The sequence below is a fragment of the Sciurus vulgaris genome, assembly GCF_902686455.1.
Source record: "Sciurus vulgaris genome assembly, chromosome: 11".
NCBI lineage: Eukaryota > Metazoa > Chordata > Mammalia > Rodentia > Sciuridae > Sciurus > Sciurus vulgaris.
Window position 1 is genome coordinate 57,755,409 of NC_136472.1, and position 27,876 is coordinate 57,783,284.

Below are 27,876 nucleotides of genomic sequence, written 5' to 3' on the forward strand. Positions count from 1 at the left end.
GTGACTGAAGGTAGTTCTCACCTCAGAAAAATTTCATTCTCAGTCCTAAACTCAAAAAATAAAATGGATGATGGGAGAAAAATTTTACAAATTGTCTTTGTAAAACTGTGACTTCCTGATTTAGGAAGGACATGAGGGGGACGATAGCAGTGCACAGTTAAAGAAGCCTAGAGAATACAAGTCCGAGCAAACACAAAAGATAATGCTGCCAGGTGTGGTGGCACACACCTATAATCCCAGTGACTCAGGAGGCTGAGGCATAATGACTGCAAGTTTGAGGTCAGACTCTGCAACTTCATGAGACCCTGTCTCAAAAACAAACAAGAAAAGAAATATAAAAAGGGCTGGGGATGTGGCTCAGTGGTAAAGTGTCCCTGGTTCAATTCCCAGTACAGAAAAAAATAAAATAAAATAATGCTGACATTCATAAAAATAATGAATAAAGGATGAAGAGATCCAGAAATAGCAAATTTAAATGTCATATGCAAAAGTCCAGATGTATAAAATAGATAAAATGGTATACAGTTACTTACTTTCCAAAGTACTGTTCATTTTTCCAAAGGATTTATTAAAAAGTTCTTTTATGTAGGCTTATCTACAAAACAGTCATAATAATAACATAATAATAATACCTACTCTCAAGTTACCTAGATATCAAATGAGATAGTACACACAAAGGGCTTACATATTATTACCAAGATTGATCTCAAGAAATATTAGTCTAATTTTTTAGTATTCTTGATGTTAGTGAGTTCTCCTGATTTAAGTGCTTACAGAGTTAAAGAAAGTTAAAATTAAATATGAAATGTAAAGAAACTGGTTAGTAAAGTAATAAAGTTAAAGGATCAAATTACCAAGAAAAATAAGGTTTAATTTCCATAAATATCCACATAACACTGCAAAGAACAAGTAATTCATGAAAAGTGAACTACCCTTCATGCCATGAAATACTTTTTGAAATTTTTGGCTACCTAATTGGGCCAAGCCCCATCTCATACCCACATTACTTTGTCTTAGTTATTTTGAAAGATTATTTTTGTTTTGTTTTGTTTTAATGTGTATGTTATTTAACATAATCTAAACAGAACAGAAAGTTCCTAAAACACAAGCTTCCACATTCACTCTATCTTGTTCAAAAATAAAAATACATAAGCCATTAAGATTTTGTTAGTGTGGGACAAACTATTTTTATAACAAGTTTTGTTTTTCACCTTCTAAGCAAAACACCATTTAATCATCTAACATCAAGTGGAGTTTTAAAAATCTCCAGTGTCTGCTGGAGTTTTCCCAGGAAAGAAATTATTTTAAGGCTGTATTTACATTCTACGTATTAAAATATTTGAACACTTGATTAAATGTATTGAGCACAGCAGAAAATATAAATTATATTTCTAAAGAAAAACAAAAATGAATATAAGGATTTCTTGAGATAATTTTATTGGGGGTGCAGGGGACTGAATCCAGGATCTTGAGCAAGCTAAACACACACTCTACCACTGAGCTCTGTCTCCCACCCTAAGGTAATTTTATAAACTATTTTCATATTTATAAACTTAGGTTTTAGTTATATCCAAAAAATGTTTAAATCAATATGGTGGCTGTGATCACCTGGGAAATAAGTGTTTTATTCTCTTTTCAATTAAGTTACCTTCCTTTTATCATTTAAACACAGCGGCATAAAAATAACCATTCTGTCTGTTAGAAAATTCTGAAAACAGGGCAATGGATGCTTAATTTAACATTAAACTAAGGAAATAAATGTTACTGGATTCTTAGCTAATCATAATTTTCAGACTGAGAAAATCAGAATTGGAATCTGAGAATAACATCATGAATCTCCTACACCCAATGATTCAATTTATGAACCCAAGAATTATCATAACATCAAATGTTATTACAGGATGGATTTCATAAATAGATATATCCATCATTAAGACATTTAATTTTATTTTTATGTTAAAATTCAAGTATCTACTTATATTTCCATCTCTTTTATAAGACACTTTGATGACAAGGTTCTTATTTATTCTCAGTAACTAATAAGGTACATAGTTCATGGACAGCACTGAAGAAGATATACACAGAATGGAAAAATGAGAAAATTAAACTCAGCTATCAACACGAGACTAAGAAAACTATGACCTGCTGAAATGTTCACAGAAACATTCCCCTCTTCTACACATGAAATTTTTGTGGATTTTGGAAAAACCTTTCCCAAATATCCTAGTACAAATTATGGAATATTGAGAGATTGGGCCAGTTTGGCACTTATTTCACTACTTGAATTTTTAAAGAAAGCTATTACACTGCTGAGAAAGTCTAGCAGCACATACTTCATTCCACATGTGTAATAGAAAGGTAAGTGAACAACAAACAAATCATCATCTAGCTTTTTTCCAAGAAAGCAAGTTTCATAGTTATGCTGGTCTTGGTAACCATTCACACCTAAGATACAGGCCATGATAATCACATCCACATGCTATCATAACATACATAAGCACTGACTGAAAACTATCATATGAGATCTCCTCTATCAGGAAAACACACACACATGCACACACACACCTTTTATAATGGCTTGTTTAAAATCACAAATCATAACTTTGATCCCCACATAAAGTGATTAGAGCTATACACAGGCTGACTCTCTCCCACTTATTTATTTATCTTTAGCAATGAAAAATTTACTTTCTCACAATTAATATGATTTCACAATGCCATTCTGATTTTCCCTAACCTCTTTTCTTTAAATATTTTCCTCTGTTGCTGTTCTCAATCCTTTCCTTTCTCCTTTCTTCCTTTTTAATTTTCCTTTAAGTTACCATAAAATAATAAAATTTATAATGAAGGAAAATACATGGACATATCCTTAATTCTAACGTCACCTGAGTCAAAACTTTTATCTCTCTCTTCAGCCAAAAAACCAAATTACTTTTCACTGATGTCAACAATAAGTTAATTTTTCCTATGAGCCAATGGCTGATGGATAAGGAGAAAACAGGGATCCTGGGTTTCTAACAAAATACAACTATACCACTGCTTCCAACCACTGTCATCCCACAACACTTGAGGACCAAGTACTTTGCCATATTAGCTATGGCCACTAAATAAGAGTCCAAAAGCAATGGGATAAAATGGGAGTAAAAGATAGTCAAGAATAAACAGATCATAACTGAATAGTAGACAACTTTTAGAAGAAGTGGAAAAGAGGAGTGAGGTCAAAGAAAGGAAGAAGAAGTGGGCATAAGGGCAAAAATGACAGAAGTCTTTGTACAAAGACAGTACTACTTAATGAAGGGAACGGTGTTAACCAGAATCAAGGAGAAAATGCAAATAGTGACCATGTCAGCTCAGAATTTGTGATGGCCATAAATAAAAAATCTGGGGATGGTCAATGTGTCTTCTTAAACTTAAAACAATTTTCAAAGTTCTTCACAGAAAAGATAGCCATAACTCCAGAGCATAGAGCTCAAGAGAGGGAAGAACTTCAGGACAGCTAGGAAGAGCAATTGACCAGACGACACAACAGGCCACAGAAATTATGTGCAGCTTGGGAAAGCACAAGAGATAACCAAAGAGGCTACTTTTTCTAGATTAAACCAATAAAGGAAAAACAGGCCTTATGCCAGAAGGCAGTACCATATCAATAAAGAAAAAGAAAAACTGTTTTTAACTCCAAGTTGTCCCAGTTTTATCTGTCAGAGTCTGAAAAGGTATGAATGGACACATTGTAATACTGGAATGAAAGCCCACGACAGCAAAGTCCAAGTCTAGGATACTAACAGAACTACCACCTAAGGTTAATGGCAATCTTCGAAGACTCCTAAAAGCCAACAAACATGATCGATTATTAAAACAGAAGGAAAAGGTAGTGGATGAGTAAGCAGGTACCACTGGTACTTCATGTTATAACCCTATGCCCAATTTTAGTCATAACTATGGTAGACTTGCCTGGAAAGACTAGTGTCATTAACCGATGGCCTTTCAAACATTCAACTGCTCATCTTTCCACTTTGTGTCCCAGAGCTTTCAATGCAGTACCTGGCCTGTGAGTAAGCAGAGCCTGGACACAGCAAACCAACTTCCCAGACTTGAGGAAGAAAGGGAGACCATCAGCCAGTGAAGGACAAGAGCTAATAAATTTTCTAGCTACCTATGTTCATACAGTTATTCTAGAAGTCACTCTGAACACCTTTCAGGACATCTCAGCATCTACCCTCTGCTGCCAGAAAAACCACTATAATAAGACATTATTATATTAGTTTTTCCTCTTACTCTTACCCACTTTCTTTTATGAGACCCCTTCCCTAATAAATTACCTATACCATGTCCCTACCTCAAATTTGACTTTGAGGGGAACCAAACAAAAATACTGGGGCTGATATTAATTGCTCACAAACAAAGCTCAATGCTTTATGAAAAATTCGCTGAAGAAATCATGATTAGAAAAAGCTTACATCTACTCATTAGAAAAGCGATAATTTCCCCTTTTGCTAAGATTTATTGTTAGGTGGAAGATCAGAGACATGATGGTTTAATTTCTCAAAATAAACTTGTTCAAAGTGCAGAAGGATGGGGCTGGAGACATAGCTCAATTGGTAGAGTGCTTGCCTTGCAAGCACAAGGCCCTGGGCTCAATCCCCAACACTGCAAAAAAAAAAAAAAAAAAAAAAAAAAAAAAAAAATCAAAAAGACAAAGTGCAGAAGGATGAATTATAACAGCAATAATATAAATCAATTAACATTTTTTAAAACTAAAGGCCACATTTGCAGGTTAACTTGAACAGACACAGTGAATGAGAAGTCACAGAATTCTAACTTCTATAACACTCTAATGAACAATATGAATGACATATGACATAAATCATATAAATGATATAAAATAATGAGTTTTCCAAATATGAATCCACAGACCAATGCCAAACATACTGCATAACCACCAGGTGAAAAATATTTATGACTAAATGTGAGAGTGGACTTAAGAATCAACTTTTTAAAGCTCTTCAGATGACTCTCATGAGCACCCAGGTTTGGCAATCTGTAATACAGAGTGCATGCTTATTATATTTGTAGATTACAGGAGAACAGAACAGAGAACACACTAATACAGGGGTTCAGAAACTAAAAAGATCAAGACAAGCTAGACTCAAAAGATAAAAGATAAACTAAAGCAGGTGTGGTGGCACATGCCTGCAATACCAGCAGCTTGGGAGACTCAGGCGGGAGGATCACGAGTTTAAGGTCAGCCTCAGCAATTTAGAGAAGCCCTAAGCAACTAAGTGAGGCCCTATCTCAAATAAAAAAATAAAAAGGGCTGGAGATGTGACTCAGTGGTAAATTTCCCCAATCCCAAACAAACAAACATTAAAAAAATAAACTAATCCCAACAGTGTGATCTGGCTGCTTAAAAAAGTGAATGAGATTTTGGATTATGTTGTACAGAAGCAGGGAGATGATAACCCACCCCCTACTTAGTGTAGTAGGTCACATGTTCATTTCTAAAGCTACACTTAGGAAAAGTATAAACAAAGGTTCTAAAAACTATTTCTTGAGCTGGGCACAGAGGTGCACGCCTGTAAACCCAATGGCTAAGGAGGCTGAGGCAGGAGGATTCCAAGTGCAAAGCCAGATTCAGCAATTTGCAAGACCCTATGCCACTTAATGAGACCCTGTCTCAAAATAAAAAATAAAAAAAGGCTGGGAATCTGGCTCAGTGGTTAAGTATCCATGGGTTCAAATTCCAGTATCCAAAAAAAAAAAAAAAGAAAGAAAGAATAAAAACACAAAACTATTTCTTGAACAATGGATCCCTTCTGTAGTCTCGTATTTTCTGAAATCTTTTCAGCCTAATAGTATTAAAAACACAAAATGCTTAAGAAAACAGGAAACAAATTAGCCAATAAATTTTCTATTTTACCTATGTATCTATATATTACTAAAATAAACATGATTCATTAATGTATGTTTTTGTTTGTCCATTTTGGCATTAACTGGGAATTTAACTCAAGAGCACTCTGCCACCCTTTTTATTCTTTATTTTGAGATAGAATATCACTTGTTGCCAAGGCAGTTCTCAAACATGCAATTCTCTTGTTTTAACCTCTCAGGTACCTGGGATTACAGGTGAGCCAGGCCCAGCAAATAATATATGTTCTTATAATTAGAAATTTACATATAATATTCACATTTCCCACATTTTGTTTTCATGTAAAAGACAAATAAAAGACTTGCCCCCCCCAAAAAAAAAAAAAAGAAACTAGTGTTAATATTTGAAAATATCTGCAACAATTATACTAGGTATGAAATTATCTATGAATTCTGCTGACAAAGTCACAGGTTTTGCTACAGTGGTTTGTTGTCTACAATCATAATTTTTCAAATGCAAAATCACATTCAAATGTTGGCAAACATAATGATAACAAATTTTCAGGTATCTTTTATTGTTAATTTTATGTGTCAACTTGATTGGGCTACAGAGGGTCCAGACATTAAGTAAACACTATTCTAAGTGTACTGATGAGGGTAATTCCAGATGAGATTAACACATGAATATTTTCTTGTTCAACCAATTAGAGACCTGAATACAACAAAAAGGCTAAGAGGAACTCGTCCTGACAGTTTGAGACAGAACATTAGTCCTTTCCAGCTAGAACAGAAACATCATATCTTTCAGACTGGAACTAACACCACTGTCTTTCTTGGCTCTCCAGCTTCTTACTCCCATCCCTTCCACACAAACACATTTGCGCTCCAGTTTCTGAATGCAGAAGTTAACATTTCTCAATTTCTATAAAAAACAATACATATATACATACACATGTGTATATATGTATGTGTATGTGTATATATTGACATGAGCATATATATACACATATGTATGTGTAATATACATACACATATATACATATACATCTTATCAGTTCTATTTCTCAGGAGAATTCTAATACTAATACTATATCCAAATCCATAAATTTCCTGAACTCTATTCCTGGCAGAAACCATCTGTAACTCAATGTGAATGACAGAGAAGCCATTTGATATGTCAAGAGTGGCTAAAAGAACAGAAAATGCTTGAATTAGGGAAATTTGGGGAACAAAAGGATGAGTCATAACACTATCTTCAAGTATTTTATGACTTCCATGTCTAGCCTATTCTCCATAGCCAAAAGAATCTAGGGCCAATGAATTTAAAACAAAAAGAAGAACAAGAGGCAAACTTTGGTTCAGTGTAACCACTGCTATTGACTATTAATGCAGTCCAAAGATGGGATGCATAATCTTCAGAAGTATTGAGTTATTCATCAATCCATTAGTAATTGCAGAAGCTTACTATTTAGTAAACATGTTTGGGAAATTCAAGTCCTAAAAACCCAGATTAGGTGATTTTTCACTTCCACTTCAACCTAAATATTTCACTACTTCCCATTTACATATGTATTAACCTAGATAAAAAAGAAATTCTATGCAAAAATAAAAAGTCCCTAAGGCCATAGATAACTCATTCTACACGAAGTGAGCTTTTATTTTTTTTTCTTTTTCTTTTCTTGAGTACTATCATTTTACTATGGACTTTTCAAACAATGAAGAAAAACTACTTCCCCTTTACCTTAACTTACTGTAGTTAATAAATGTAGCTGCCCTGGAGACTGTGAAAAATCATAATGAGTGATTTAGAAAAGAACTTAAAAAGTTAGATGGTGAGGTTTCCATTGGATATAATTGTCCCATTTTGAAGTGAATAAAGTATGAATGTAAATAACCATTCTTTTATTTTTCTATTTAGATCAGAATTTCAATAACTTTTATAAGAAGGTTAATGCAAAAATATAATTAGTACCTTTTTTGGTTCATTTCTTTTAAAAATAAATCAGTAGTCATTAATTACACAAAACTTAAAAAAAAATACTGTATACAAAAATCCAGGTAAATATATTTTGATTATGTGAAAATTCAAAGAATATTATGACTATCTCTGTACTGAAAAGTCTTCAGGTTCCTGAGAAAGACTTTAAAATACACAGAAAAAGTATCAGTGTTTTAATATGGATGATGACTCTTCAGGCCACCGGCCTCAAATCAAAACAGCTGCCAGTGATAAACTGGGACCAAGGCCAATTTGAAACACAAACAGTTACATATCCAGGAGAACAATTAATAAGTCACAAAACAGCTACCTATTATGCAACCAATTTTGAGGTCAAGTCTCCAATAAAGAATTACAATAATATGTTCTAAAGTGATCCTCAATATGTTAAAATTTAATTTTAAATTGCAAGATCTATTCTTACTACTATTATAGGATGATGTTATATTAAAGAACTTGGGTTCTATAACTTACGATATTCATTCACAATTTAAGAATACTAAAGAAAATGTTGAACTATATGGTAAAATTAAAATGTAAAATACTAAAAATAAAATTATACTTTTAAATTTATTTTCATTCTATATGTAATGACCATAGAGTGAATATTTCTTCAAAAGGCCTTTCAAATTCTGAAGAATTTCTGTATTTATGAAAGACCTACTATGTAAATGCTTTCCATGTGTTTATAAAACAATATTTTTGTAAATCACTATTCAAACTATGAAAGTTAAAAACCAAGATTTTTAAATAAGTTATATTTTAAAGTCATTCTTCCTCACTCCTGCCCCCTAACATACACATATGCACACATTACCACCACTCAATTTTAGTTGTTTTATAAAAATTATGTATACAATATTTTTAAATCAATTTATATAGCACATAAAAGCTCAAAATGAAAACTACTTGCTTCCCTTTTGTCTACCTGCCACAGTCAACCACAACTCACAGATCCCATTTAAAGGATCTTCTAACTGACCTTTAAATAGGAGAAATAATTTACAATATTTACCCTAACAGCAACTAACAGTTACCCTAACAGCACTCATTTTTGTAAGTTACATTATTTTTCACAGTGTTGAGGTTTATGACATTTGTATTATGTTTTATAAATCCAGTCAAAAGTGGTAAATTAATGGGGTTTATAATATTTGATTATCAGTCATTCTATAACAAAGAAGAGTGACTAAACCCATAGATTTCACAGAAAAAGAAATTCCACACAGTTAAATCTGCAACTTCAAGTAACATCTTCTAAATAGTATCACTGAGTAGATCCTCATATTTTTTCTAGTCTCACAAATGTTTTGGGGTCACATGCCTTTTTATAATCTCACATAATGAGTAATACTTTAAATGAGAGCTAAGATAACCTAAATTCTCTCAAATATCTCAGAAGGTGACATCAGTAAAAGAGATATTTCACATTTACATAATACAAAAACATTTAGGTAAATTTTTATCATTACCTTTTAATAAAACTTTCTAGAAAGTATAAAGGGGCAGTTAAGACATTCCTTCGGAGTTGTCCTAAATTGGGTTGAGGGAAGGCAAACCTTTTACAATTTCAGATCAACAAGTCATTGAATATGGGTTTCCCTAAAGAAAAGGGTATTAGTTTATTTGAGATTTGTCTCTTCAAATAGTTCAAAGATTTCAAGAAAGCACTGCCTGCTGAGACTTGTCAGTGGACAACCTTCCTAGCAGCTAGGGGAATAAAACTTTCAGTCCTGAAGGGAAGATATGGACAACGCAACATACCATCCATGATAGACAGTTACTCCATAATTCTATACCCCCATTCTTTTATCTGACTCAGATTCAGATCCCTAATTCCACAAAATTCAAAGAGAATCTAGTCAATACACATTCACTCTATTCTCTTTCCTGTCAAACAAGCTAAGTAATTTTTATATAGGTTGAGTACCCCTTATCCAAAATGCTTGTGTTTCAGATTTCAGATTCATTTGGATTTTGGCACATTTACATATACATAATGAGATATCTTGGGAATGGAACACAAGTCTAAACATGAAATTCATTTATGTTTCATACATATCTCTTCTGTATATAGCCTGAAGGTAGTTTTATATATAGTTAGTGTATCAGTATTGACTATGACCCATAACATGAGGTTTGATGTGGAATTTTCCACTTGTGGCAACATGCTGGCACTCAAAAAGTTTCAGATTTTGAAGCATTTCAGATTTTCATATTTTCAGATTGTGGATGCTCAATTTTAAGTGCTACAGATAAACACAGGCATGGAAAATGGTGAAGAGATAAAGTATAGAAGTGAAAGGAGAAAGAATAAAAGAAAAAGGAGAATAATAATATGATACACTACACAATAATTTTGCCCACCTCTGATTTCATGGCAATGAATTCCTGCTAATGAGTAGTTAACATTACAGCTGATAAATGTGAGCAGAAATCAATGCTTCCAAAAATACATCCTTTTACCTTTCAGTCTAATAAAACGCAAGGAAATAACAGATGATCCACAGGAGGAACATGGAAAACAAATGGTTAAAAAAATTTCCAACTAGAACTGATGTGTATGCATGTGTATATGTGCAACTGTGTGTGAAAATCAATGTAGTTAGATCACAAAGAAAACACACCAAAAATTTACAATCTTCAAAATAAGTGACTCCCTAGACATACTATTCTTTCTCTGAATCAAGAAATGTCTTTAGAGAACCATTAAAATTTCAGTTTATAAACATCATAGATATTTAAACACAGAATTCAAAAACAAGTATGCTTTTACAAATTATTTGTGAAGTACTTGCACCAGGGGATGTGGAAAAAAACAAAACATAGTTCCTCTCCAAAAGGAAAAAAAAAAGTATTATCCTTCATGGGACTTATGAATTAATGAGAAATATAAACACTTTAAATACAATTATAATGTGTGACTGAGCTAAACTATGACCCTTGACTTTTATTCACTGTCCACATAAAAAATGTGTTTCCTATAAAACATTATTAAAATCATCTTTAAAGTTATTTAATGTCTCTAATGCAAAAGTTCTCATAATAATTTTCTCCTAGAGTTTAATTCCAGGAAATAAGTTGTTCTCTCTTTCTAAAACACACAAATACTGTGTTAGTATACTCTCCTCCACTATAATAAATACCTGAAATAATCCCCTTACAAAGAAAAAGAGGTTATTTTGACTCAGAGTTTTAGAAGATTCGGTTCATGATCAATTTGGCCCTGATGCTTTGGGCCTGTAGTAGCATATCATGGCAGGAGAAGGTGACAGAACAAAACACTCACCTCATGGCCAGGAAGCAAAACAAAAAGCAAAGGGCTGGACCCCATTATCCACTAATGACCTGAATACCTTTCACTGCACCTCAACTCTTCAGTGTTCCACTACCTCCCGATGAGGGGGGTGGTACAAAAGGACATAATCAGTGTAGGTAATAAGTGATTGGGTCAGGTTGGGAAGACTGGGGCTGGTTCCAAAGGTAAGAAAATAAAATGCTAATACCTCAAGAGCCCTTCCCCCTCCTCCTCAACCTGTTGCCAATGTTACCTGCCTCCCGAGAATTGTTCCCCCCCTGCAAGCAGTTGTTAATGAATGTCTCCTGGGCTGTTCCCTTCCTGCTTACATCTCTAGGCAACTTCATTCTCTTGGATGGCTCCACCTTTTGGCCCACCTTTTGGTCACTAGTCCCATTGGCAAGATAAGAGGAGGAAAAAGCATGACAACAAAGAAAATTTTAAATGTATAAAAGGGACAGGACACCACCACCTCCTTGGACACCCAGCTCTTGGGCCCCTTCTCTTCAGAGAAGTCTCTCTCTCTGTTCTATGCTTTAAATAAAACTTGCTTTCTACGCTTCCCTCAACGTTTCTCAGGTGCCCCTCAACGTTTCTCAGGTGCTCAATCTTCACATCAGGGAAACAGGATTGGCCCTGATTCTTATCATCAGTTATCACCAATAGCACTATCCTGGGGAACAAGCTTTTACCACTAAGACCTCTGGAGGAAACTTAAGATCCAGTAGTAGCACACACTGATCCTGCTCCCCATTCCAACTTCTGCCAGTCTTCAAGAAACATCAGGCTGCCACCACCAAGCCATGCAGAGGAAGGACCGCACTGTGGCTCCCAAGACCCGCTCCACCTTGAGACACTGCAGCCACCACCATAGCCCCCCATGTGATAGCCTCCACCTTAGGACAACAGACAGGGCCAGAAGGCAACTGCCCACCAGAACACAGCGCACCACAGCACTGCACATCTGAACAGGCTGTCCACACAGCCTACCCTTGCAGTCTCATCTCTGAAAGCTGTCGCCTCCATTCTCCACCTCCACTGCCATCTTGGGTTACATCCACTGCCACCACCACCACCTTTAGTTGGGGCAGCTTCCACTGTGGGACACCAGCTGGAACCTAGAAACCCAACATCAAGGTACCCTGAGGTTTGACACTGCCAATGTTGCCAACTAGGGATATGGCCACTTCCATCTAGAGACAACAGCCAGAACCTGGCAATCCATCACCAAGGTCCCTGCAGGCTTGGTTACACCTGAGAGTCACTTACTCTCTTCTTTCCTGCCGAGAGTCAACTTCTATTGATTCTTCATTCATTCTTCCTATGATCTAATACCTCTATATTCTCACCTCCTACCTCAAAAACATCACATCCTATACCCTGCCCCATTCTCTTTGTCCACCACTAGAAACTGTAGACACTATTGCAAACCTACTATTTGTATTGTAGATAACAAACGAACACATCATTTCTGTTTATTGTGACAAAACTGTAAACATCCTAATACAGGCTATTTGGTTAAAGGCTGCATATTCTTTGCAGTGGGTGCTGCTAAAATTGATCTCCCCCTTAAAGGAGAGGTATTGGAAACCTGCAGGGACACTATAAATCTGTAGAGTAAAAATTTTAATACTTTAGATCCACACTGACAGAGGGAAAGACATGTGAACAACATGAAAAAACGAGGGAAGAAAGAGCCCCAAACAAATCAAGAGGCTACACAGATAGAATCCACTGACAGCACAGTAGAAGAAACATCAGAGAAGGAATTCAGAATGTACGTAAATTAAAATTATCTGCAAAGTAAAAGATTATATAAAAGAGTAAATGCAGGCAACAAAAGATCACTTCAATAAGGAGCTACAAGAGCAAATGCAGTAAGCAAAAGATTACTTCAAACAAGAGATAGATTTAAAAAAAAAAAAAACAAACAGAGGTCCTTGAAATGAAGGAAACAATAAACCAAATTAAAAACACAATAGAAAGCCTCACCAACAGACAGAACTTCAGGCAATGAAGACAAAATACATAATCTTGAAAATAAAGTTGACGATGCAGTGAACATGGAAAGAAACCATGAACAGAACCTCCAAGAATTATGGGATAACATGGAAAGGCTAATTTTAAAATTATCTGGATAGAGGAAGGCACAAAGACACAAACCAAAGGAATGCAAAATCTTCTCAATGAAATAATAGCAAAAAATTTCCCAAATCTGAAGAATGAAATGAAAAATCAAATACAAGAAGCTTACAGGACACCAAATGTACAAAATTACAACAGATCCACACCAAGGCAAATTATAATGAAAATGCCCAGCATATAAAATAAGGACAGAATTCTAAAGGCTGCAACAGAAAAGTATCACATTACATATAGGGAGAGACCAATTCAGATCTCAGCAGATTTCTCACCCAGATCTTCAAAGCTGGGAAGTCCTGAAACAACAAATACCAAGCTCTGAAAGAAAATGGATGCCAACTAAAAATCTTCTATCCAGCAAAATTAAGCTTCAGATTCAATGACAAAATAAAAACCTTCCATGACAAACAAAAATTAAAAGAATTCACAACTGGAAAGCTTTCATTACAAAACATTCTCAGTAAAATATTCCATGAGGAGGAAATGAAAAACAACAATGAAAGACAGCAAAGGGAGGAACTACAATAAAGGAAAAGTCAAAAGAGAAACCAAGTCAAGTTAAAAAACAAAAAATAAACCAAAATGGGAATATAAATCATATCTCAATAATAACTCTGAATGGTAATGGCTTAAACTCATTAATCAAAGTCATAGACAGTGGTGGATCAGATTTTAAAAAAAAGACCCAACAATATATTGCCTTCAAGAGACCCACCTCATAGGAAAAGACATCCAAAGACTGAAAGTGAAAGGATAGGAAAAAACATATCACTCTCCTGGACTACATAAAAAAGTAGGGGTTTCCATTCTCATATCAAATTAAGCAGACTTCAAGCCAAAGTTAGTCAAAGGGATAAAGAAGGCCATTTCATACTGCTTAAGGGAATCATATATCAACAGGACATAACAATTATAAATATTTATGCCCCAAACAATGGAGCATCTATGTACATCAAACAAACCCTGATTCAATATCAGGAATCAAACAGACCACAACACAATAATACTGGATGACTTCAACACACCTCTGTCACCAATGGACAGATCTTTTATTCTTTTTCTTTTTCTTTTTTTGTTGTATTTTATTATTTTTTTTTTATTTAAACAAATGGGATACATGTTGTTTCTCTGTTTGTACATGGAGTCAAGGCATACCATTTGTGTAATCATAAATTTACATAGGGCAATGTTGTTTGATTCATTCTGTTATTTTTCCCTTCCTCCCACCCATCCCACCCCTCCTTTCCCTCTGTACAGTCCTTCCTTCCTCCATTCTTACCACCCTCCTTATCCCTAACCCTAAACCTAACCCCAACCCTAACGCTAACCCCTCCTACCCCCCATTATATGTCCTCATCTGCTTATCAGCGAGATCATTCGTCCTTTAGTTTTTTGAGATTGGCTTATCTCACTTAGCATGATATTCTCCAATTTCAATGGATAGCTCTTCCAAACAAAAACTAAACAAAGAAACTATAGAACTGAATAATATAATCAATAACTTCCAAACAAAAACTAAACAAGAAACTATAGAACTCCATAATACAATCAATAAATTTAACTTAACAGACATATATAGAATATTCCATCCATCAATGAGCAAATACACTCTTCTCAGCAGCAAAAGGATCCTTCTCTAAAATAGACCATATGTTATGCTACGAAGCAACATTTGGCAAACACAAAATAACAGAGATACTACCCTGCATTTTATCAGATCATAGAGGAATAAAAAATAAAAGTGGAATGATAAAATAAAAAAGAGAAGCTACTCCAACACCTGGAGACTAATGAATGATGCATGGATGGCAGAAGACATCAGGGAGGAGATAAAAATAAAATTCTTAGAGGTACATGAGAACAATGGTACAACATACCAAAATCTCTGGGACACTATGAAGGTACTGCTAAGAAGAAAGCTCACTGCAATGAGCTCATTCATCAAAAGAAGTTAAAGTTAACAAATAAATGACCTAACATTACATCTCAAAGCCCTGGAAAAAGAAGAACAAATCAACACCAAAAGTAGTAGAAGACAGGAAATAATTAATTAAAACCAGAGCTGAAACAAAAATAAAAAACAATTTAAGAAAACTGACAGGCTGGAGCTGTAGCTCAGTGGTGGAGCACTTGCCTAGCATGTGTGAGGCACTGGGTTTGATCCTCAGCACCACATAAAAATAAATAAAATAAAGATATCATGTTCATCTACAAGAAAAAATATTTTCTAAAAAAACTGACAAAACAAAAAGTTGGTTCTTTGAAAAAAATAAATAAAATTGATAAACCTCTAGCCACATTCACAGAGGAGAGAGAAAACTCAAATTACTAAAATTCATGATCAAAAAGGAAATGTTACAATGGACATTATTGAAATACAGAAGATAATTATAAACTATTTTGAAAACTTATACTGCAACAAAACAGAAAATCTCGAAGACATCAACAAATTTCTAGAGACATATGATCCACCCAAACTGAATCAGGAGGACATACACAATTTAAACAGACCAATTTCAAACAATGAAATAGAAGATGCCATCAAAAAAGCCTACCAACCGAAAAAAAAGCCCAGGACCAGACGGATTCTCAGCCAACTTCTACAAGACCTTCAAAGAAGAACTAATACCAATAATCCTCAAAATATTTCATGAAATAGAAAAGAGGGAACCCTTCCAAACTCATTCTATGATGCTAGTATCACACTGACACCAAAACCGACAAAGACACATCAAGGAAAGAAAATTACAGGCCAATATCTCTAATGAACATTGATGCAAAAATTCTTAGTAGAATTCTTGCATATGAAACATATTAAAAAGATAGCATACCATATTCAAGTGGGGTTCATCTGAGGGATACAAGGTTGGTTCATCACATGGAAATCAATAAACGTAATTCATCACATCAACAGACTTAAAGATAAGAATCATGTGATCATCTCGATTGATGCAGAAAAGGCATTTGACTAAATATAGCACCCCTTCATGTTCAAAACAGTAGAAAAACTAGGGATAGTAGGAACATACCTAAACATTGTAAAAGCTATCTATGTTAAGCCCAAGGCCATCATCATTCTACAAGGAGAAAAATTGAAAGCATTACCTCTAAAAACTGGAACAAGGCAGGGATGCCCTCCCTCTCTCACCACTTCTATTTAACACAGTCCTTGAAACTCTAGCCAAAGCAATTAGACAAATGAAAGAAATTAAAGGGATACAAATAGGAAAAGAACTCAAACTATCACTATTTGCGGATGACATGATCTATGTTTAGGAGATCTAAAAAATTTCACCAGAAAACTTCTAGAACCCAAATAAATTCAGCAAAGTAGCAGGATATAAAATCAATACCCACAAATCTAATGCATTTCTATACATCAGTGATGAATCCTCTGAAAGAAAAATTTGGGACACTACTCCATTCACAATAGCAAAAAAACAACAACAACAACAACAAAAAAAGACTTGGAAATCAATCTAACAAATGAAGTGAAAGACTTCTACAATGAAAACTACAGGACACTAAAGAAAGAAATTAAAGAAGACCTTAGAACATGGAAAGATCTCCCATGTTCTTGGATAGGCAGAATTAATACTGTCAAAACGACTCTACTACCAAAAGCGTTATACAGATTCAATGCAATTCCAATTAAAATCCCAATGTCTTTCCTCACAGAAATAGAGAAAGCAATTATGAAATTCATTTGGAAAAATAAGAGACACAGAATAGTCAAAGCAATACTTAGCAAGAAGCATCACAATACCAGGTCTTAAACTATACTACAAGAGCTTTAGTAATAAAAACAGCATGGTATTGGCACCAAAATAGACAGGTAGACCACTTAATAGTAAAGAGAAAAACCCACATAAATACAGTTACCTCATACTAGACAAAGGTGCCAAAATAGCATTGGAGAAAAGATAGCCTATTCAACAAATGGTGCTGGGAAAAATGGAAATACATATGTAATAAAATGAAATTAAAGCTCTATCTCTAACCCTGCACAAAAATCATCTCAAAGTGAATGAAGGACCTAGGAATTAAACCAGAGACCCTGCGACTAATAGAAGAAAAAGTAGGCACAAATCTTCACCATGTTGGTTTAGGACCTGACTTCCTTAACAAGACTCCTAAAGTGCAAAAAATAAAATCTAGAATCAATAAATGGGATGGATTCAAACTAAAAACCTTCTTCTCAGCAAAGCAAACAATCAATAACATGAAGAGAGCCTCCAGAATGGGAGAAAATCTTTACCATACACACCTCAGATAGAGCACTAATCTCCAGGATATATAAAGAAGTCAAAAAACTTAACACCAAAAAAAAAAAAAAAAACAAATAACCCAATCAACAAATGGGCTAAGGAACTGGGAAGACACTCCACAGAAGAGAATATGCAATCAATCAACGGATATATGAAAAAATGCTCAACATCTCTAGTAATCAGAGAAATGTAAATCAAAACTAAGATTTCATCTCACTCCAGTCAGAATAATTATCAAGAATACAAAGCAACAAAAAATGTTGGCAAGGATGTGGGGAAAAAGGTACCTTCATACATTGTTGGTGGGACTGCAAATTGGTGCAACCACTCTGGAAAGCAGTAGGGAGATTCCTCAGAAAATCTGGAATAGAACCACCATTTGACCCATTTATCCCACTCAGTGGTTTATACTCAAAGAATTTAAAATCAGCATACTATAGTGATGCAGTCACATCAATGTTTATAGCAGCTCAATTCACAATAGCTAAACTGTGGAACCAATCTAGATAACCTTCAATAGATGAATGGATAAAGAAACTGTAGTATACATTTACAACAGAATATTACTCAGTCTTACAGGAGAATAAAATTATGGCACTTGCAGGTAAATTGATGGAGTTGGAGAATATCATGCTAAGTGAAATAAGCCAATCCCAAAAAATCAAAGGTCAACTGTTTTCTCTGATATTTGAATGCTGATTCATAATGGGATGGGGGGGGGGGCAAGGGAAGAATGAAGGAACTTTAGATTGGGCAGAGGGGAGTGGAGGAGAAGGGGGTATGGGGATGGGAAAGATGGAGGAATGAGACAGCCATTATTACTCTATGTACATGTAAGATTACACAAATGGTGGGACTCTGCATCGTGTGAAATGAAAAGCTGTTTTCCACTCATGTACAAGGAATCAAAATGCATTCTGCTATTATGTATAACTAATTAGAACAAACAAACAAATAAATAAATAAGCTCAGAATTAACCAGGCACTGTGGTACACACCTGCAATCCCAGCAACTCAGGAGACTGAGATGGGAGACTCACAAGTTCAAGGCCAGACTTAGCAACTTAGTGAGGCCCTAAACAACTTAGGGAGACCCTGTCACAAAATAAAAAATAAAAAGGGCTGGGGATATGGCTCAGTGGTAAAGCATCCCTGGGTTAAATCTCTAGTACCAAACAAACAAACGAACAAACAACAACAAAACTCAGAACTAAACTTACTATTCCCTTTATTTTGTTTTCTGTGTATGCTTATGCTTAGGAGGAGAAAGAACTGTGATGGTGATATACATTTCAGTGTTAGTGGCATAAGGATATTAAACATGAAATAACCTACAGAATAAGAAGTACAAGGACAGAAGCCCAAAGAATATCAACATCTTCTGTATTATATCTTAATTAATATCACCCTCAATTCTGATAAGCAAGATTAATAAAGCTTTGTCAAACACAAAAATAAAACCATTAAGAACAGGACTAAAGACAGATAAATATCATAGCACTAGATACTTTCTTGTTAAAAGACTTGCTGAACTGACATCACCAAAAATGGAGAAATCCCTCCACAAAACAACCAATGAACTAACAAAAAAGCTATCAGAGGGCTGGAGTTGTAGCTCAGTGTTAGAGCACTTGCCTACCACATGTGAGGCACTGGGTTTGATCCTCAGCACCACATAAAAATAAATAAGTAAAATAAAGGCATTGTGTCCATCACAACTAAAAATATTTTTTTAAAAAACTATCAGAATAAACTCTTCCTGAACTCTGGAATCTAGTGAAAATCTCAACCAGCAGAGGGACACTTGGTGAAGACAGAAGTAGCTGCTTTTTGGAAACAGAGAGTTCTGGTATTTTAAGTTGACTGCTGCCATCCCCCAAGATACCCACTAGAGGGAAGAAAGCAACCCATAATCCTAGTGCAGGTTTGTAAAGGTTGGAAGGAGCAATACAGACCTCATTTTAAAAGGATTGATTAGAGGTTTTGACCTGGCTAGTAATTATCTGAAGGACAGGTTCAAAGGCTTCTGTTTGTTTTATTTGACTCAAAGCAGTCCCACAGCTGGGGCAGCTTCCCAGCTGGCTTTTTTATAAAGCATTTACAGGCACAATACAACTTGCAGCAGCCTGGGCAACTGAAAATGGACAAGCAATAGACGAACAGAATAGCCTGAAAAGGAAGAGGCTGGGAAAGATATGCATAGGATAATAAAGGTTTTTTTCTAAATTCTTTTTTTTTTTTTTTAACTCTCCTTCTTTTTCTTTCCCACCCTCTTTCATTTCCAGATGTTAAGGGAACCATCAAAACACTAGATGTCCACTAATTTAACAGAACACAGAATTCAGTGACCACACAAAACAAATAATACATACTTTACAAAACTAATTTAGAAAAGTCACTAAACAAGCAAGCAACAAAAACCTACAAGGAGCAACAAATCCAGAGAGGGAAAAGAATTTTAACTCTGGGGTGGCCAGAGATAAGATAAAAACAATAATAATGTTAAAAATGTCCAGTTTTTACTAAAACCAATTCTGAGACAAAGAAAAAAATGTCTCATTCATTCACAAGAACAAAAAAAAAAAAAAATGAAAGAAAATGTCCATGAGGAAATCCAAGCAAAAACTTTAAATCAACTGCCTGAAATCTACACAAAGTCAAATAAAACAATGGATGAAAATCAAAGGAAGTCAGGAGAATAATGTATCAACAAATGAATGGAAACAAAGAGAAATTATGAAAAAGATCCAAACAAATTCTAGAACTGAAAAGTATAACAACAAAAAAACAAAGTCACTGGAGAGATCAAGCAGAACTAAGCACATAGATGGATTAACTAGAGAACGTGAAGGTACACCAACTGAGATGATTCAGTGTAAGGAATAGAAAAATGGGGAAAGAAAAGAAAAATGAATAGATGAACACAGTGTATGAGTAATCTGTAACAACAGCAATACACAGTGTACAAAGTAATCTGTAAAAACAATACATGGTGTGAGTGGACAGACCTGTAAAAGAACAGAATTTTTGTATATTATTTAAACTGTGTTGTATTAATTCAAACTTGTTATACAATGTTAATTGAAACATCCAAGGTAACTACTAAGAAAAAAAAATCTAGGAATAAATTTCACCAAGGATGTACAAGATTTTTGTATTATAAATCACTGCCCAAAGAAAGAAGAGTTAAATAAAGAAATATATCAATATTCATGGACTAGAAGACAATATTGTTAAGATGGCAATAGCACCCAAAGTAATCTGAAAATTCAATGTGACTCCTATCAAAATCCCAATGACTTTTTTTTTCCAGAAATGGGAAGACTAGTCCCATAATTCAAATAAAATTGTAAAGGGCCTGGAAAAGCCAAAACAGGAAGGGGGGGGCGGAGAAGCCAGATTAGAAGACTCACAAAGCCAAAGTAATCAAACACTGTTAACTAAACTGGCATAAGAACAGACATACAGGTCAATGGAATAAAACAGAGTATTGCTAATTGATTATCAAGATCATTCAATGGTGAAAGAAAAATTTCCAAAAATGAGGCTGTGACAACTAGTCATACAAATGCAAATGAATCTGTCAAACTCCTATAACACAATTTATTCACTTTATTCCTCTTTTGTCATTGTCCTGCTTCACAGTGACAATATGAGTAACAGCAATTTATCAAATAGCTCCAAGGTCCAATGTTTTTTTATTTCTGCCTCTGCATAACATTATTCTCCATTTCCCTGGCAGATGTTCTGTACAACCTGGACTTCTCTATGTATCATTTCTCTGTTGCACCAAGGAAATTTTCATCTTCCTTCAGGTCGAATCACAGAGGTATTGGTTTCAATGTCTATCACCTTCTTCTAAAGCATGTTTTCCATTCTCATTTAGCACAAATTTATAAGTGCTTTTCCTTTAGCAAAAAAGGAGGTACAAGAATTTAAAAATTCTGAGTTTGTTTCCTACTCTAAATTTGAACATAATAGTAGCATATTCTTTTTATCAACAAGATCTAGCATATCCTCAAGTTATAAGCTTATATAAAAAGCACTGAGCTAAAATTCAAGAGACAACCTTCAAATCCAACTTTTACCACTTACTAGCACTATCTTTACCTTTCTGGCTTTTAGTTTTCTTGTCTGCAATAGCCAGACTTCCACTGTATGGCACCGTGTGGGAGAGAAGAATTGCCCACAAGGCAATTATCTCACAGAATTATCATAAAGGAGTTAAGCTGGGCATGGTGGCATGTCTGTATATTCCTAGCTACTCAGGAAACTGAGGCAGAAAGATCACAAGTTCAAGGCCAGCCTGGGCAACTTAGTTAAGACTTAAGTCTCAAAAAATAAAAAAAGGCTGAGAATGTAGGTCAGTGGTAGAGTAACCCTGGGTTCATTCCCCTGTACCAAAAAATATATATGTGTGTATGCATTTCTATATGTGTGTATACACATTTACATATGCATTTACCATAAAGGAATTAAAGTCTTCATAGCATTTAACATGGTGCTTAGCATACAGCATGAGCACAACAGCAGTTATTTTAATTATTAGCTTCTTTCTAACCCTTATGTTCATTCTTTCTGGACAGACATAATTATTTGGTTCTTATCAACAAATTAATTCTAATTATTATCTTTCAATACAGTCTTCTTAGTTAGCAGACTGCACACTGACCAACTACAGGTAAGTTTAGCATGTGGCCTGTTAATTATTTATCCCTCTGCAGAACGTCACAAGGTACATTCAATTTACAGATTATCTTCAAAATAAGTATTTTCCAAGTGTTGATGTCAATTTTGAGGAAGTTAACAAACACTAACACAAATTATTGCCACACAACAATTTAACATAAGTGAGGTAGAAAAGTGGTTTAATACTAAAAAGGAGTCTAATTACCACTGAAATACAAAATAATGACTTTCATAATAGAAAAAAAATTGACAAAAATGTCATTGTCATTATTAACTTTTCTTTATTGTAACACAGAGCAATTGTTAATGTCTCTTTAGAAAGCTATCCTCAAGTAATAAGCTTATAGAAAAAGCACTGAGCTAAAATTCAAGAGACAACCTTCAAATCCAACTTTTATCACTTACTAGCACTATCTTTACCTTTCTGGCTTTTAGTATTCTTGTCTGCAAAACAAAGGAATAGGCAATCAACGGTTCCCAAACTTCACAAGGAACATTTAGGAAACATTTCATAAAAAGTACAATGCTAGGTTTTACACTAAGCCCACTAAATCAGAATCTATTTGGGTGGGGACAGGGAAATAGCACGTTTACTCATCTGATCCTTAGGAATAGACAGGGACAGGATATGCTTCTGTTTTAGTCAGCTTTTTCGCTGCTGTGACTAAATGATCTGACCAGCACAAATATAGAGGAGGAAAGGTTTATGTTAGGGCTCACAGATTCAGAGGTCTTTGTCCATAGAAGGCCAGCTCCATTCCTAGGAACTCAAAGTGAGGCTGAACATCATGGTGGAAGAGTGTAGCAGAGAGAAGCAGCTTACATCATCAGGAAACAGAGGGAGAAAGTCTCCACTCTCCAGATACAAAATATATACCCCAAAGTCACACCCCAATTCCAATCTCCTTCAGCCACTCCCTACCTCTTCAATTAATCCCATCAGGGATTAATTCACTGATTGAGATTAGACCCTTACAATCCAATCACTTCTCCTCTGAACTTTCCTGCATTGTCTCAACATGAGCTTTTGAGGGACACCTCACATCCAAACCATGACACTCCACTAAAAAGCTAACATTCATTTCTAGATCTAAATGGTCTGTATGAATGTGTTTTCTTTATTCTATTTGTATGAGAATAGGACTATTGGAGAGTAAATTGATATCTGGAATTTGCTCAGTATGGCCAGTCTAGCAATATTTCTAAGATTAGAAGCTGAATTGCCATCTCATGCTTTCTATGTGCACAAAAATTACTGTGTAATGGACAAAGTCACTTCACCATGAGTCCAAAGACTTGGCCCTGCTATTTACTTACTATAGGACGTTAAACAAGTCACATAACATCTGCACCTGAAGCAAGAATTAAAGACAGGCAGTCATTGTAGATAGGCAATAGGGTCGGATCTCAAAAATTGAGGCCAGTTTTGGTCAGGGAAGTTAGATACCACTGTGGAAGATTGGAATGTTAATGTTTCCAGACCCTTGGATTACCAAGATTACCTGCCTATACTGTCCCTCCCAGAATGTTGTCAATGAAGCACCTTCTAAGCAGATGGGAGTTGCTAATTAATGCCCCTTGGGTTGCTACCTGCCCTGATCACTCCATTTGGTCCTTTTCCACTACCCATCTACTTCTCACCTTTTGGCCATCCCACTAGCATCTCCTGGGCCTAGTCACTTATGCAGGAAGAAAAGGGAAAAGGGAGAAGAGGGCAGGAGAACAAAGAAAATTTAAAATGTACCAAAGGGGCAGGATGCTCCTATTTCTTAGGATACCAGGAAACCGGCTATGGCACCCTTCTCCCTCCCAGGAGAAGTCTGTGTTACTGCCTTTTTATTTAAAAAAAAAAAAAAAAAAAAAAAAAAAAAAAAAAAAAAAACTTGCTTTCTTTGCTTGCTTGTGCTTTTCTAAAGTTCAAACGTCAACATTTGAGGAAGCAGAACTTGTCACTGATAACCAGCAGCAGCAGCAGCATATCCATTATCCTCCTCATTTTTAGAATGATGCTAAGATAAATGATAATACTATACTAGGAAAGTGCTTGTATAGGTTGTAACAGTTTAAGTTTCCAAATACTACATTAGATTCAGTATTCCTAGTGTTTCTTGGTTAGACTCAGTATTCCTAGTGTTTCATTACCAAGAAAAATACTATAGAGTACATTGTGGGTAAACTAAGGACATGCATAAAATACACTTCCTAAAAATTTTTAACTGAACTGTTCAAACAAATTTGCAATGCTTAATTATTCTATTTTTTGAGAATTCAGAAACTATTATGTATGACCTATGTGATTAGAAAATGAAATAATTTTCAGATTAAAAATCATTTATTACTAGTAATTTAAGAGTTTATAATTTTAGAAATGCAGTTAGATGGAAGTAGTAATGGGTTTTAAAATTCGATCAAAGGAATTCTACTTGGGTTTTGGTTTTTTGTTTATTTTTTTTACTTTTTTTTTTTGGTACTGGCGATTGAACCCAGGGAGGCTTAACCACTGGACCACATCCCCAGCCCATTTTTATGTTTTTATTTTTTTTATTGTTGTTGTTAATGTTTTGTTTTTGTAGTACTGGGGATCAAACACAGGGTCTTGTGCATGCTAGGAAACGTGCTCTACCTCCAGCCCATAAAATCCAGTCAAAGGAAACCTAAACTTTAAATAATTAACTAAAGAATATAAATTCTCACTCCAGCAAGAAACAATAGAAATCCTATTGAGTTTAACATTGATTCCAACTGTCTGAAGTTCAAGTGCTAACATCTAAGTTATATATAGATGGACAAAACTAATTTTACTGGAAATAATAAGGGTTTATAATAATAAAACTCACTGTACATATTCTCCCATAAAATTGTCCAATTAAAAATAAGATGAAGGAAAAAGAAAGGACAGCCCAGGGTACAGTTACAAAAGTCAATATTTTTTATCCTAGGCAATAATATAGATTCATTTGGTTGCTGTTAGTTTCTTTTCCTGGACAAATGCCTACATACTTTCTAAAAGACAGTAATGACAAACACGTGTTTTGAGAAAATAGAAATGCCACAAGCTAAGGAAGGTCAGATACATTACGTCAGAAATGAACTTTAATTCCACAATAGCATATTTCAAACATGAATACCATGTTGCAAGAAACAATAGATTTCAGGCATATTTCAAGACAAAATCTGACTTGGTTTCCAAAAATTTAGAATTTTTCATGCTCAAACAACATGAAGCTTTTTTTTTTTTGGTACCAGGGATTGAACCCAGGGGCGCTTAACCCATAAGCCACATCCCAGATGTTTTTTGATGTTGTTATTGTTGTTGTTTGTTTGTTTTGAGACAGGGTCTCACTAAGTTGCTTAGAGCTTCACTTAGTTGCTGAGGCTGGCTTTGAACTTGCAATCCTCCTGCCTCAGCCTCCCATGTTGCTGGCATTACAGGTGTGAGCCACTGTGCCCCTACCTAAAGACATTTTCTTGGTGATGCACTACATCGGCAAATTGTTTTCTTACTCCCATTTTCTTTCCTTTCTATGTTTATTTTTTAGATTTTATTATTATTTCCAATTAGTTTATAATACCCCAGCTCATTCCATAGACCCCCAGTGACAATTTGGGGTATAGCTATATTCAGCCAGTATACTTAAAACCAAACATTTTTTCTCTGTAAAATTCATTCTAATTACATCTTAAATTTTTCTTGTCATAGCTGCCAGGAATTTAACTTTAATTATAATGTATGGAAAGAGAAACAGGAGGAAGAGAATTGGATAACTTGGTTAACTTATCCAGGCCCTCACCTGAAGATGAAAAAAGAAAAAAGTGTCCAAGAAAATCTCTAGTTCTTAGAAAGCTAAAAGGTGAATTATCTGAACAGATTTCTACAACATTTAAAATATGCTTCTTTATAAAAAGAGTGTTCAGGGTAACTAGGTATGTCACTAAACCACAATTACAAAATCTAAAAGATTAATCAAAATTAGATGGGATAAAAAATGGTGTATCTTCTGATCTTACTCATAAGTACTTTTTCCCTATCCTCCTCTTTGTCCTGCAATATCATAACTTCTTTTTTTAAACAAACACATGTAACATTATGTGGTCAGCAAACTTCTTCTATAAAGGGCAAGACTGTTGTTTTAGGCTTTATGACATGCATATTCTTGATTGCTTGTTTTTTTAAATTTTTTTAAAATTTTTTATTTGTTCTAAATAAAAAAATCTAAAAATCTAAAAATCTAAATAATAAATTATTTATTAGTTATACATGACAGTAGAATGCATTTGTGCACTTTGATGTATCACACATAAATAGGATATAATTTCCCACTTTTCTGATTATACATTTTGTAGGATCACATAGGTCATGCATGCAGTCATATATGTACATAAGGTAATAATGTCTCTTTCACTCTACTATCCTTCTTACCCCCATACCTCTTCCCCTTCCTTCACTCCCCTCTACCTAATCTAAAGTAACTCTATTCTTTCCTAGCACCCTCCCACCTTATTGTGAATTAGCATTTGCATATCAGAGAAAACATTCGGCCTTTGGTTTTTTTGGGTTTGGCTTATTTTGCTTAGCATGACGATGTTCTCCAACTTCATTCATTTACCAGCAAATGCCATAATTTCATTCTCTTTAAAGCTGAGTAATACTTCATCATATATATATATATATATAACATTTATATATATAAATGTTATATATATATATATATATATACATATACATCATATTTTCTTTATCCATTCATCTGTTGAAGGACACCTAGACTGGTTCCACAGTTTAGTTATTGTGAGTTGAGCTGCTATAAACATTGATGTGGTTGCATCACTGTAGTATGCTGTTTTTAAGTTCTATGAGTAAAAACGGAGGAGTGAGATAGCTGGGTCAGATGGTGGTTCCATTCCAAGTTTTCTGAGGTGCTTGTTTGTTTCTAACAATTCTTGTATAATGTAAGAACAATTCTTAGGCAAGTAAAAAAAACAGGTCACATGCTGGATTTGGCCCACAGGTTATAGCTTGCTAAGCCTGTCATATGTTCTTGGCGCAATACAATTCTATATATCTATAAATATTAACCCATTTTAGCAAACCCATGTGGTAGGTGCTATAACTACCTCCATCCCAATTTTAAAGTTGAAGAAGCTGAGATATACAATGATTAAATAATTTGCCCAAGGTCAAGGTCACAGAACAAGTAAATGATGAAGTTTGGGTTCAAATCTGGGCAGTTTGGTCCCAGAATCTGTGCTCTTAACAACACTATTCTATTATGAAGGATTTAAAAGAGCATCAAATATTAAAGGAACCAATCCCCATTGATAAACCTATGAACAGAGAAGGGAATTATATTATTGACCATCCTCTCTAATTTGGTAGATGGCACTGGCTAATCTGACATATTTTAAACTATCCTGTTTGATTTGGGCAAACACAGATGATCCATCCTACTAAGTTATTTTGAACAGTTCCGTTTTAGAAAATATCATTACTTTAATGAAATGTAACTATGAAAAAAAAACACAAAGGTCTCCAAAATATGTATTTAAAAGATAATTTCTCAAAGTATATTCAATCTGATTTATTCTTCTTATTGAACTACTCCAGAAACATCATT

At 34.7% G+C, this 27,876-nt stretch overlaps 1 protein-coding gene and 1 long non-coding RNA gene across 2 annotated transcripts in view; both read right to left on the minus strand.

Annotated features, from left to right (window-relative positions):
- Positions 1–27,876, minus strand: part of PDE3B (phosphodiesterase 3B) — a 190,712-nt gene that overhangs the window by 99,711 nt on the left and 63,125 nt on the right.
- On the minus strand, positions 19,310–26,930 carry LOC306640195. Its single transcript, XR_013757768.1, has 2 exons — positions 26,520–26,930; positions 19,310–26,474 (listed from the first exon to the last, which is right to left on the minus strand). It is a non-coding gene; the product is annotated as an uncharacterized lncRNA (long non-coding RNA).